Genomic DNA, 13,529 nt, shown 5'->3' on the forward strand with positions numbered 1-13,529 from the left:
TGCTCCATGAGCCAGAGCTAATGTAATAAATTGCATCCCTCAAAATGACTGGCTTTTCGCTGACAGTTGTCCAGAGCCCGGTATATCTCAACAACGATAATGGGCACTATATTGAAAGGTTGTCCACCAATTCCTTCCATTAGATTCTTAGTTACCATGACCAGTCTGGTGTGGATCCTACCCTTTTTCATAGGGAACACTATCATCCCCAGGAAACAAAACATGAATACGAATACCCTTCTGTGAATATGCCCCAGTGAGGTGAGGGCAAATTCATCTGAGTAGGTGCGGTATGACTTGCTATGGTCGTACCTCTCGTACAGATAGTCGAATGGGATGTAGGAGTCTTTCAAACAGGTCAAGTCTGGGTTCTTCTTTAGTCCCATCATCTTAAGGAAACCCCTACCCTTGCGATTCTCTGGCATAAGGAAACCCGTCGTCTCCCAAGGAATACCAGCTAAGCCTCCTATTTCTTTGAGCAAAGGAGTCATTTCAAGGTCCCCGAAGCGGAACACGGACCTGTCACTATCCAGAACAGAGTTGCAGCCTCTATGATTTTGTTGTCAGGCTGGATTTCTAGAAGAGAAGGCATATTCCCTAAGTATTTTTGGACGAGTGTCTGATCACTGGAGTGGAGATCTTCCCACCAATTTAGCAGCCTTGGATGAATGTTGGTTACCATGCCAAATCTGGGGACTTCGTGACTCATTTTCTACAAAACAGAGTGTTAGACCCTTACCCCACCAGACTAGACTATTTAAACCAATAATTAGCATAAAAAGCAGTTACTTCTCCAAATAAATGCACAGGACATGTAGGTGTCCGTTTGGGTTTCAGGGAAACCCGATGGACTTTGGACAAGGCTATCTTAATGAGTCATTATGTGGACAACATAACTGACTCGACTAGGTTTGACCATGATGCATGCATAGTTAGACAGAGTAAGGTTTCTATCGGGGTGTTAGACAGGTACCCTTGAGCGGACAACTCAAGAGGGAAAGGCACGGAACCGTCGACTACACCGCTGATCGACTGGTTTTACCGCAAATACGCATTTGCCAAGATAAATGATTACAATACTTGCAGTAATTGCAACAGTATTAAAATAAAGCAGTAAAGGAAAGCAACTAAAGGAAAGAAAAGACATGAAGAGCCAAGTCAGTTTCGTAGTGAAAGAATAAAAGACAGTAAATAAAGAAATTAATGAGATAGTAAAGTCACAAGCAACATGCAATGGTAAAAGCCTAAAGAAGATCCCCAGCAGAGTCGACATGCTGTCGACGCCCCCTTTTTTTCTAACTGTAGGGACAGAAATACGGTATATGACATTGGGAGGACAACTCTATTCCCTTTCGAGAATTGGGTTTAGAAGTTGAAGAGTCGCCACCTAATTATTATAGTGCATTAGGACACTTTTTAGAAGAGCTTGAGTTGGAAAACTAGATATTAGGGTAAGGGCTAGAAATTATCCCGAGGGAAAGTTGTTAGGAACCCCTCAGGATCCACAAGTGTGGTTCCCGGCCATGCTACAATTGTGACTTTAAGAAGACAAGTAGAAAAATAAAGCAAAGGGCTTCACATAGTTTTGCAAACAAGTTTAAGAGTTGAAGAAGTAGAGAGTATAGAAAATTAGTTTTAAAAGAAAGCTTAAAGGTTAACAAGTAAAGGGGAAAGGGGTCCTAGGTTTGTGATTAATATGGATCACTTCAATGGAATACCCAGCAATCACTCCTCAAAAGAGGGGTCGCACGTGATATTAGCGCATCGGTCATTATCTCCATATTCTACCCTTCCCACCCCGTAAAGGTTACTTAAACACGTGATTGGGTTACAAAAGCTTATTGCGTGATGTACCCGTCCCATCCTATAAGTCCTAGAGGGTAGTTAGGACCACTATTCCTACGAGGTAAGGACTAGGCTGAACCCTTAGGTTTAAAGGACAAAATGCTAGGCGACATACATAACAAGTAGGACTACACATAAAGGAATTATACAAAGGCGAATAAGTGGCTCACAAATCCCCCCACAAGTAAACATGTAATTAGCACGTCTCAAACCCATTTAAGGTCTTAAAGATAAGAGTTTAAAAAAACAGGAATGCCGGAAAAAGATAAGCTTCAGTGAAAGCAGAAGGTTTAATCCAAAAAAAAATGAATGGCCCGAAGAATGTTTGACTTGCAGAAATACAACTAAGAGGGCAACAGTTGAGTAAGTAAAATGTAAGGGAATTGTTAAAACATCGTTTGAATAAAGTAGAGATTTGAAAATACAGCAGTTTGAAATAACACGTTCTTGGACAGAAAGATAACCTAGTAGCTTGAAAGCTTAATAGGGCGAGACTCAGAAAATTAGTGAGAGTGTATAAATATGAAACTGGTTTCTAGATAGAGAGATTTTCAAAGAAAGAGTGAACTTTAGAGAGGCAAACGAGAAACAAAGTTCAGAAATTTAAAAGAGGCTGAGTAGTCTGAAACTGATAAAACAAAATAAATCAATTTTTATTAGGCCTAAAGTTTGCCTAGGCTCGTATGCATTGCCTACTTGAAAAGGTGAACATGCATATTAATTCCAATTTTTTAAATAGAAGACGTAGTTTAGCCCAAACTTGTGTTATTAAATTAAACAACTGGCGAGGTGTTCAACAATTGCAACTCAAATGAAATAAAAATCCTAAACAACATGATGTCTAATGCACATAAAGCTCTTAAAACATGATCTCTAAATGCAGTAGTAATTTTTTATAACAGTTGTTTGTTGGTTACTAATCGTGATTACGAAATGAGTATAATAACAATCTGAAAGTAAAGAGCCTAGAGCAGGATTTCTATATGTAAGATGCATGTCCTATACATGGTTTCTATTGCACAAATAGGTAAGTAAAACCCTATAGACATGTTTTCCACCCATTACTTAAACTAAGCATGCGTAATCCCACCCAATTTTACTATAGCCGCAATCAGTTGTTTACAAGTTATTACAAACCATGATAGCTGAATTACATAAGTAAAGAAAAATAAGAAGTTACTCTATAGGGAGCCTTTTACCTGGCCCATTCTTCCAACCTCACTTCTTTCGAATATCACAACCTTTTCCATGGTTTGGGTGCGGCAAAGCTCCCTAAGGGCCCATTGAGATCCTTGGCCAATACCAGCACCCAAACACAACCAAAATGTTGAACAAGTGTATTGTGGGATTACCAACCTTGTGCATCAAAGTTCAATAAGTACTCAAGGGTACCCAAGGCAATGCTTACAAGAAGGGGGTAGAACCTAAACTCTAGGATTAGTGAGAGTGCGTGACATAGTTTTTAAAGAAATTGAGTTGAAAAACAGTTTAAAAAAATGATCCATGTAGAACCAGTTTTGAAAGAAAACAATGTGACAATTTTGACAATCTCAGAGCCAAAATACCACATATAGTTCAGGGAAGTAAACACAAATAGGGAAAAAGGGAAATGGGGACAAGTAGTTCACATGTAAGAGCATAGACATCAGAAAAAACGCTTCAGCCTTCAACAGTCATACACCCTCCCAAAGAGATTCAGGATTATTTAATAGCTAGGAAGGGTTATGAATACAGACTGATAACGTATTGGGTTAGGGGTAAGGAAGAAATGTATTAACAAGTGAAGGAAACATAGATGGGCTTAACTACAGGAAAGATGATCACATCAATGAATTAGCAAAAATCATGCTAATTGCAATGAAGACAGCAGAACCATAAGTAGAAGCATGAAAGAAATAAGATAAAGTGCAGTATGTATAAAAATATATTGTTTTGGAAGCTGTAAATCAAATAGAGGGCATACCAGTCGAGGATGAGATAATATAGAGCAGTAGTGTGCAGAGAAGTAGAGCAGTGGTATGCAGACCAAGCAAGTAGCAATGTATAGAGCAGTAGAATAGTAGAGCAGTCCCAAAATCACTCAGTCTTGGCTTTCAGCCGACTGAGTAATCAGTAGTCAACAGGGGAAGTGAGAGAGGATGTGTAGAAAAACAAGAGAGAACAGTAAGTATACTTATGTGTGTAAGAGAGAGTTCAGAACAATGAATGTCTTTTTTGCTAAAGAGAGGGTAGAGTACTTATAGTTCTTGAAAATAAGTGGAAAATAAGGTAATACGTATAGACTGATTATAATTATAGAAAGAATACTTATTAGAAGCAATTAAAAACTCGGATTTCCTTCAATCAGGGAGTCATAGCTCAAATGGTACAAATTGCATCAAATAAGGAAGATGTTTGCAGGAATAGAAAACTTGAGAAATCATAAAGATCGAGTAGAGAGTAGTGTAAAACACAAAAGAGTAAGTTAAAAATCGTTATAAAGACTAAGATTTAAGAGGTCTAGGTAGAAATTAGGGTTTCGTAAAACGAGTGAGAGGTAAGAAACCTGGCTGTGAAACTCGTCAATATTGGTGTTCGTAGCACCATCGGAACAAAACCCATCGGAAAAGGCCGGAGACAAACCAGGCAAAGCTTCTATTGACCATCTTGTATGGTAGAGGCTTTTGGGGTCTAGAAGATAGAGGGAATCAACAAGACAAGGTTTCATGGCAGTTGGTGGTCGAGAGAGGTGAGGCTGGAGGTGGCCGGAGAGGCGGTGGATTCATCGGAGAGAACCAGAAGGTTCTAGAGGGAAGGGAGAGCAAGAGTTAGTATAGAGAGAGAGAGACCGTCTTGGAAATGAGGGGTCTGGGGGTCGGGTAAAAAAATGAAATTGGGTCATTTAATTGGGTGGTATTGGGGTTTAATTTTGGGCTAAAATTGAAATGACAATGGCTATGTGTTAAATAACCAATTTCTCCCCTTTTATTTCATATAAAATAATTAATAATATTTTTAAAACAGATTAAAGGCATTGAACTAATTAATAAGGTATAAGTATTAATTTAAAAATACTGGAAATAATTTAATAACAATGAAGTGCTGTTAATTGTAAAATAGGCTATAATTGCAATTACATGCAATTTAGCTTTTAAATATCAAATAAATTTGTAAAAATGCAAAAAAATCACCTTAATTATATGTTGGTGTAATTATGAGAAATAAATAAATTATTCACCAAAATGATAATTTTGGGAATAATTATTGAATTTTGCACTGCTAAAATAGACAATAAATTGGTTTTGAAAGTCTTTAGAAATTTGGGAAAAATACAAAAAACACTTGGGCATGCTTATGTATGCACATATATGTTATTTTGAAAGTATTTTGAGTGTAAAAAATACTTAGGGATAAATTGGGTATCAACAAACTTCGACCACTCTAAATGGTCTAGACCATCGTGACCTGAGTTTACCCGGAAATAGCCTTAATCGTGAGTTATAAAGCAACACCATATCTCCAGGATTGAAATTTTGCTCCACAATGTTCTTGTCGTGCAACCTCTTCATTCTTTCCTTGTACAACCTTGTGCTCTCAAAATCAAGATGTCTGAACTCATCGAGCTCATGCAATTCTGTGATTCCCGTTGTGCCCGCAGCCTCGATGTCTAGATTCAGCTATTTTAGTGCCCACCACGCTCTATGTTCAAGTTCCACTGGCAAATGGCAGGACTTCCCGAACACCAACTTATATGGTGACATACCAATCGGTGTTTTAAAAGCAGTTCTATAGGCCCAAAGTGCATCATCTAACTTTTTCGCCCAATCAGTTCTTGTGGCGTTCACAGTGTTGGTTAGCACGCTCTTTATCTCTCTGTTGGACACTTCAACCTGCCCACTAGTTTGCGGGTGATAAGGGGTATCCACCTTGTGGCGTACATCATACTTTGCAAGCAACTTCTCGAAAGCTCTATTATAGAAGTGAGTGCCTCCGTCACTGATAATCGCTCTTGGTGTCCCAAATCTGATGAATATGTTCTTCTTCAAAAACCCCACCACCACTCTTGCATCATTAGTGGGCACCGCTGCAGCTTCTACCCATTTGGACACGTAATCCATAGCAACAAGTATGTACTTATTGCCATAGGAGCTGACGAAGGGACCCATGAAGTCAATCCCCCAGACATCAAACACTTCGACCTCTTGAATTGGGTTCATGGGCATCTCATGGCGACGGGAAATGTTCCCGGTCCGCTGACATTCATTGCAGCCCTTCACCCATTGGTGCGCATCTTTAAACACTGTTGGCCAAAAGAATTTGGCCTCAAGAACTTTCGCAGTTGTCCTGACCCCTCCAAAATGTCCTCCATAAGCCGATGTGTGATAAGCCTGCAAAACAGAAGATTGTTCTATCTCGGGGACACACCTCCCGATCATATTGTCAACACAAATTCTAAATAGGTAAGGCTCATCCCAATAATACATGCGGAAGTCACGATAAAACTTTTTCTTTTGTACAGATGAAAGGTCATAGGGAACTATACCGCAGGCCAGGTAATTTGCAAAGTCTGCATACCATGGCGCCTCCTCAAGATCAGTAGCGATTAGCTGATCATCTGGAAAGGTTTCTAGAATATTTTCAACCTCAATTGCATTTTCACCTCCCTCAAGTCGTGATAGATGATCAGCGACTTGGATCTCTGTGCCCTTACGGTCACGAATTTCAAGGTCGAATTCTTACAGCAGCAACACCCAACGAATTAGGCGCGGCTTAGACTCCTTCTTCTCAATCAAGTACCTGAGAGCTGCATGATCAGTATATACAATTACCTTAGAACCAAACAGATATGATCTGAACTTGTCGAAAGCAAACACCACAACCAACATCTCCTTCTCAGTCATAGTATAGTTCAGCTGGGCTCCACTCAGCGTTCTACTAGCATAGTAGATTGGGTGCATCAGCTTGTCCTTCCGCTGTTCCAGCACTGCCCCCACTGCGTAGTCACTGGCATCACACATGAGTTCGAATGGTTGCTCCCAGTTGGGGGCAACAATGATAGGTGTTGTGACCAGTCTTTTTTTCAGCTCTTCGAATGCTACCCTGCAATCATCATAAAACAAGAAAGGGTGATCTTTTTCTAACAACTTATAGAGCGGGTTGGTAATTTTTGGGAAGTCTTTTATGAATCTCCGGTAGAAACCGGCATGCCCAAGGAAGCTTCTGATTACTTTGACTGATGTTGGAGGAGGTAGCTTTGCTATTACATCCACTTTAGCACGATCCACCTCAATTCCTTTGCTTGACACCCGGTGCCCCAAGACTATGCCTTCTTGTACCATGAAGTGGCACTTCTCCCAGTTCAGAACCAAGTTAGTCTCGATACACCGTTTCAGCACACGTGTCAGATTTATCAGGCACTCATCAAATGAATTCCCCACCACTGAGAAGTCATCCATGAACACCTCCATTATGTCCTCTACCATGTTAGTGAATATGGTCATCATGCACCATTGGAATGTGGAGGGTGCGTTGCATAGGCCAAAGGGCATCCTTTGAAAGGCATAAATGCCATAAGGGCAAGTGAAAGAGGTCTTCTCTCTGTCCTCCGGTGCAATGGAAATCTGGTTGTATCCTGAGTACCCATCCAGAAAACAGAAGTGTGACCTCCCTGCCAGTCTGTCTAACATCTGATCAATGAAAGGAAGAGGGAAGTGGTCTTTCCAGGTGGCTAGATTTAGCTTTCTATAATCCATGCAAATTCCCCAGCCCATGACTATTCTTGTAGAGATTAATTCATTGTTATCATTCTTAAATACCGTCATGCCACCCTTTTTAGGTACATATTGAACTGGGCTAACCCAGCTGCTGTCAGAGATTGGGAAGATAATTCCCGTGTCTAACCACTTTATTACTTCTTTCTTCACCACTTCCTTCATGTTAGGGTTCAGCATTCTTTGGTGTTCCCTGGAAGGTTTGTGTCCCTCTTCCAGTAGAATTTTGTGCATACAGTAGGCGGGGCTGATCCCCTTTATGTCTGCCATGGTCCACCCAATGGTAGTCTTGCACTCCTTAAGTACCTGCAAGAGTTGTTGCGCCTGCACATCTAACAAACTAGATGAGATAATAACAGGTAATGTGGAGTTAGGTCTAAGGAATTCATACCTCAGATGGTTGGGCAATGGCTTTAACTCCAGCTTTGGTGGTTCTTCGATAGATGGCTTGGCTGGAGGAGTCTCTCGATTTTCCAAGTGTAAGGGCTCAAATTCTAGAGTTCTATCCCAGAACCCTCTACCCTCTAATGCCAACACCAATTCCGCCAGTTCCTCTCCATTAACCTCATCCAAATTCATTAAACATGCAGCAAGGGGGGCCTCAAAGGTTGGCACCTCATCATCAGTCTCTACGATTACATCTACGGCATCAATAAGAGAACAATTGGCGAATTCACTTGGTCGCCTCATAGATTTCTGCACATTGAATATTATCTCCTCACCGTTCAATCTCATCTTGAGCTCCCCGGTTTCACAATCAATGAGAGCTCTCCCTGTGGCCAAGAATGGTCTTCCCAAAATTATGGGAATCTCTTCATCCACTCTGCAATCTAAGATCACAAAATCTGCAGGGAACACAAATTTTCCTACCTGAATTAGCACATCATCCAGTATACCAGAGGGTCATTTCACTGTCTTGTCAGCCAGCTGCAACAACATAGAGGTGGGTCTAGCTCTTCCAATGCCCAGCCTCTTGTAAATCGCCAGGGGCATAAGATTGATGCTGGCCCCTAGATCACACAGTGCTTTAGCAAAAGCAAAATTACTAATAGTGCATGGCATTGTAAAGCTCCCTAGGTCAAACAGCTTTTCTGCAATTGGTCTAGTCACCACTGCACTACATGTCTAAGTAAGAGTAACTGTGGCCAAGTCTTGGAAATCAAACTTTCAGGACATCAAGTCCTTCATCATTTTTGCATACCCAGACATCTCCTTCAAAGCTTCAATCAATGGTATGTTTACCTGGATTTGTTTCAGCATTTCGAAGAACTTCTTGTATTGTTCCTCCTTTTGGTACTTAGCCAGCCTCTGAGGGAAAGGTGCAGGAGGTCTCTTCTTCCCAATCAACTGGGACTGATCCTTATCAGCTGCTACATCAACTACTGGTTCCTGGACTGTCTCAGCTTCTTTATCGGTCACATTCTGAATGTTGTTCTCTTCCTGGGCAGGCTGGACTAGCACCTCCGTCAGTTTTGTTGACTCATCCAGCTCAATGGGCATTGTTATAAGGGTCTCAGCGTGTCTAGTTTCTCGAGCCCTCTCTTGCTCTACATTCAGATCTCTGCCATTACGTAGACTTACCGCCATCAGCTGCTTTGGGCCTTGATTTTTTGGATTTATCTGGGTGTCTGCAGGTAGTGTCCCATGAGGACGATTATTCAGAAACATAGAAATTTGGCCCACCTGCACTTCAATATTCTTGATTGTTGCATCATGTGCATCCACTCTCTCATTAATCTTTGCATTAGACCCAATAACCTGCTGCATCATTGCCTCAAGTCTAGCAAACCCATCTTCCTGCCTTCCACCATGCTACTGTTGAGGAGGGTGATACCCCTGCTGCTGATTCTGATTATTATATCCCTGTGGCCTTGGGTAAGGTGCCATATTGTTAGGGGGTCTCATACCTCCCATGTTTCCATTGTTGAACTGTGGATGGACTAGCCTGTATTGTTGATTTTGCTGGTCCCAATTCTGACCATCCTATCTCTGGCCTCCATAATTAGACACATAATTCATGTCTTCAGGGTAGTGGTGATGATCATGTTCTGCATTCCATTGGTTACCAATTGGTTGACTAATGAAAGATGCGCATAGGACCTCATTGGTAGTATCTACGATGTGTACCTGCTGCTTCTGCCCTGACTCTTCCACCTTTTTGGTGAGTATACTCATCTGTGTCAATAAGGTGGCCATATTTTCAGCCATAGAGTTGGATGGATCTAAGGGCATTGAGTGAACCACTAAAGTGATAGGTGCATTCCTGGTTGTCCATCCCAAATTTTGTGCCATCTTGTCAAGCAGACTTTGGCCTTCTCTCCATGTTTTGCTCAAAAATGCTCCACCAGTTGAAGCATCAACAATGTTCTTCATGCTATCTGACAATCCCATGTAAAACTACTGCCCCAACATCATATCTGGAATACCATGGTGCGGGCATATAACGTGCATCCCTTTAAAGCGCTCTCATGTTTCATGCAGTGTCTCCATTGGTCTCTGTTTAAAACTCAAAATTTCATCAATTTGTTGAGCAGTCTTATTGGGTGGGTGAAACTTGTTATGGAATTGTCTGACTAACTCATCCCAAGTTGTTATAGAATTTATGGGAAGTGAGTTTAGCCAAGTCTGGGCAGCTTCTGTCATTGAGAATGGAAACAATAACAGTTTGATTGCTTCAGGAGTTACGTTGGGCTGCCTTTGGGTTTTGCAGATAGAGATAAGTTCTTCAAGTGCTGCTGAGGATCTTCGACTTGCGACCCCAAAAATAGTCTCTTGTTCTGCAATAAGTGCAGCATGTTATTCATAATTTGGAATGACTCGACCTGTATCTGCGAAACTACAATGGTTGTGGACAGATATTTAGCTGTGGGTTGTGCCCAGTCATAGATAGCAGCCTCTGGCACTATTGGTACCGCTGGGTTTTCCTCGTAATCCCCCATGACTGTTTCAAATTGTACAGTTGTTAGTTGTTGTTTGTTTTTTCGATTAGCCCTATTCAAGGCCTTGAAAACTTTCTCGGGATTTGATAATGCTTCAAATACTTCACCAGATCTCGATGAGTTTCTAGGCATGCACCTGTGCAACCAAGTCAACAAACGTTAAAATTTCAATGTAAAAAATGGGTATAGAGAAAAAAATGACTACAATAAGAATTTTTGTACTTCTTTCAATTTTAATTGATAACACCGTTAATTCCCCGACAATGACGCCAAAATTTGATCACGCCCAACTATGCCTTATAAAAGGACAATGCGGACGTTGCAAATATAACCTGAGTATTTATGCCCAAAGTCGAATCCATAGAGAATTAACCTATCAATTACTTTCGTTGGACTTACTAAATTCTTTAGAATCAACTTTCCCAAACGTTGTGAATAACAATTGATGGTATATTTAATAACTAAGATTGAAAGTCAATAAACAGTTGTAAACTAAATATACTTAAGTTGCGAACAATAATAAGAAGGTTCTAAGGTAGTGATTTCCCCTATTGATGGAATCCCTTCTGTTTATGTTTCATATAGATTTACCAACACATCTCTATCAATCATGAACACTTTTTTTACCGTGAATCTCTCCCGAGTAATCACGATAATTTACTAGACGCACTCTCCCGAGATATACTAGCTGGCTTTATTTATTACAGTTCACTTTAGATTGCACCCAAGACTTCGTTATCCCTAATACCGCCTTTAAACCCGCAGTTATAGATCCCTCTTATACTTTGGGAATGGTGTTGTTCAATAATCACCTAAATATGCACTCTCTCCCGAGTTATGCAAACTAATTAGGCACAACTAATTGAGGATCCTGTCAATTAACTACAACAAACATGTAGTTGAACAAATAGAGATTAAACTGGCAAACTATATTAACATAATCAAGAAGTTCATCCTTCAATAGGTTCCATCAAAACCCTAGACAAAGGATTTAGCTACTCATGACAATGGGTAAATAAACTATGAAAACATTCATGATCAAAATTGCCAGAAAAATAAAGAGAAGAAGAAAATATGATGTTTTGGGTGATCTCTCACACTTGTTTTTCTTGCCAAAGTACTCTCTAAAACATTACATGCCTCCCTTGGACGAGTTCTATTGTTTAATATAGGGCTTTGGGCTAAAAATCCCGTGTTTTGCACTTCAGTCCCTCAATTTTCCGCTTCCTATCGCGGTTACGCCAGGATTGCGGCCAACTAGCCTCTCAGAATCCGCAACAGCCTTCTGTCACGGTCCGACCTTGGTTACGCCGGGACCGCGGCAATCCATCTCCAGTTCTGGTTTTGCTGCCTTCGCATGGTGCACTTAGCGGATATTGTAGGATTGGCCTCTTTTTCTCCGTAATTGATCCCAAAAGTACTCCCTAGACTTCTTTTATTGTATATAGACTGCAATGCATGAAAAGCACTAATCAGAGCATTTTGTCATCACTTTTTATCGTAAAAACTATACAAGGAGGTGGTTCTTTAGGGCCTAATTATAGTCCAATTCACCTATTATCAGACACCTGATTAACGAATTCATTTTTCTTTTAATTTTCTTTAAGTCGGAGGTTTTTGCTGTTGCATTTGCTCTGCTTGCCGCTGGTGCTGTCATTCTGACATTGAATGTCTTGTTACTGGTAATGACACTTTCTCAACCCATCCCTATAAAAAGAATAAAGACAAAAAGAGTAACAAGAGAAAAAACACCCTAAATATGGGCATGCTCAAAGATTTTTTGCCAGTTATGAGATATATATTTCCTCTGGTTTACAATAAGTGACCAATATGCCTTGGGCACATCCATTAAAAAAAATACTAAATTCTAGATAAAAATAGTTAGTGCAGCTAAACTATCCTTAATTAAATGTTGTAGCATAATTTAATGTGAGGAGTAAAAGGCTTTTTAGGGATACATACATCTGGGTAATTTTGGTAAAACAAATTGATTTTTTTCTTAATTATATAAATGGAAATTTATTTTGGACAAAGATAAAAAGATATTTTGTTCACTTATTGTTGACGGGAGGGAGTAATAAAGATGCTTAGAGAAGAGATGTTGAACGGATAGGGGAAAGGGCAGCTCATCTGTGGATATATACCCAAGGAACGCAGTCTATAGGCACTATCAATGAAACAAAACCATTATACAGGCACTTTTGAGCAACAATTTGCAATTTTTTTTACAGTTCTAAAGGAGATGGGGGGTCACAGAATTAATGTAAATGATTTATCTATTACTTCAGATGGATTAAGGATGTTGACTTGCAGGGTGGTCACATAATCTTCTTCCAAAGTCTCAGTCTGTTGGGTTACTGTCAATTCCCACTTGATGTTGGTGCCCTTATTTGCATGCTTAAGGACAGTGTGATATTGAAGGTGGTTGTGGTATGTGTTGCACTAGCTTAGAGCTCTTGGGCTGCATACCCTTTCATGAGTACAGCTGTTAACCCTAGCAGGAAAGCTCTGGCCTTGTATCCTGTGGTACTCATGTATGTATCTGTTGGATTTCTCATTATTGCCATTGATTGATGTCACTGATGCCTGTCATATGAAAGATGTTTGAAACCCGTTAAATGCATCACATAAGATGTTTGGAGCCCATTTGAAGTATGCATATAATGTGGATGACTTTTTACCATATGAAATTTTGTTGATCGTTTCAATTCTACCACGGATATGTCACATTTTGTACTGTGTTTTAAAGATGTTGTATATATCTAGTTATTTCTGGTGTTTATCATATAAGCATGAAACACCGTCTTCACTCTAAAAGATATCTTCTGATGATGGTTGTTTATTCATGGGTGTACTATGGTAGATCGGTCACGTACTACACTCATCTCGTTAGTGCAATGCGTTGACTCCTTTCTTCCTCGTCATTATCTCCAGGATACCTTTAAGAGGCAGAGGGAAGCATTTTCACTTTTTTCATTGAAGGGAAAAGGTCTGA

General features: G+C 40.2%; 1 non-coding gene and 1 pseudogene across 1 annotated transcript; both read left to right on the forward strand.

Moving 5' to 3' along the window:
* LOC104229511 (protein YIP4b-like) overlaps nucleotides 1-13,108 on the forward strand; it is a 54,146-nt pseudogene extending 41,038 nt beyond the window's left edge.
* On the forward strand, nucleotides 10,018-10,124 carry LOC138882453 (small nucleolar RNA R71). The gene has a single exon (XR_011404056.1). It is a non-coding gene; the product is annotated as a small nucleolar RNA R71 (small nucleolar RNA).
* Nucleotides 13,109-13,529: the final 421 nt, after the last annotated feature.

Source organism: Nicotiana sylvestris, chromosome 11 (genome assembly GCF_000393655.2).
Source record: "Nicotiana sylvestris chromosome 11, ASM39365v2, whole genome shotgun sequence".
Taxonomy (NCBI): Eukaryota; Viridiplantae; Streptophyta; class Magnoliopsida; order Solanales; family Solanaceae; genus Nicotiana; species Nicotiana sylvestris.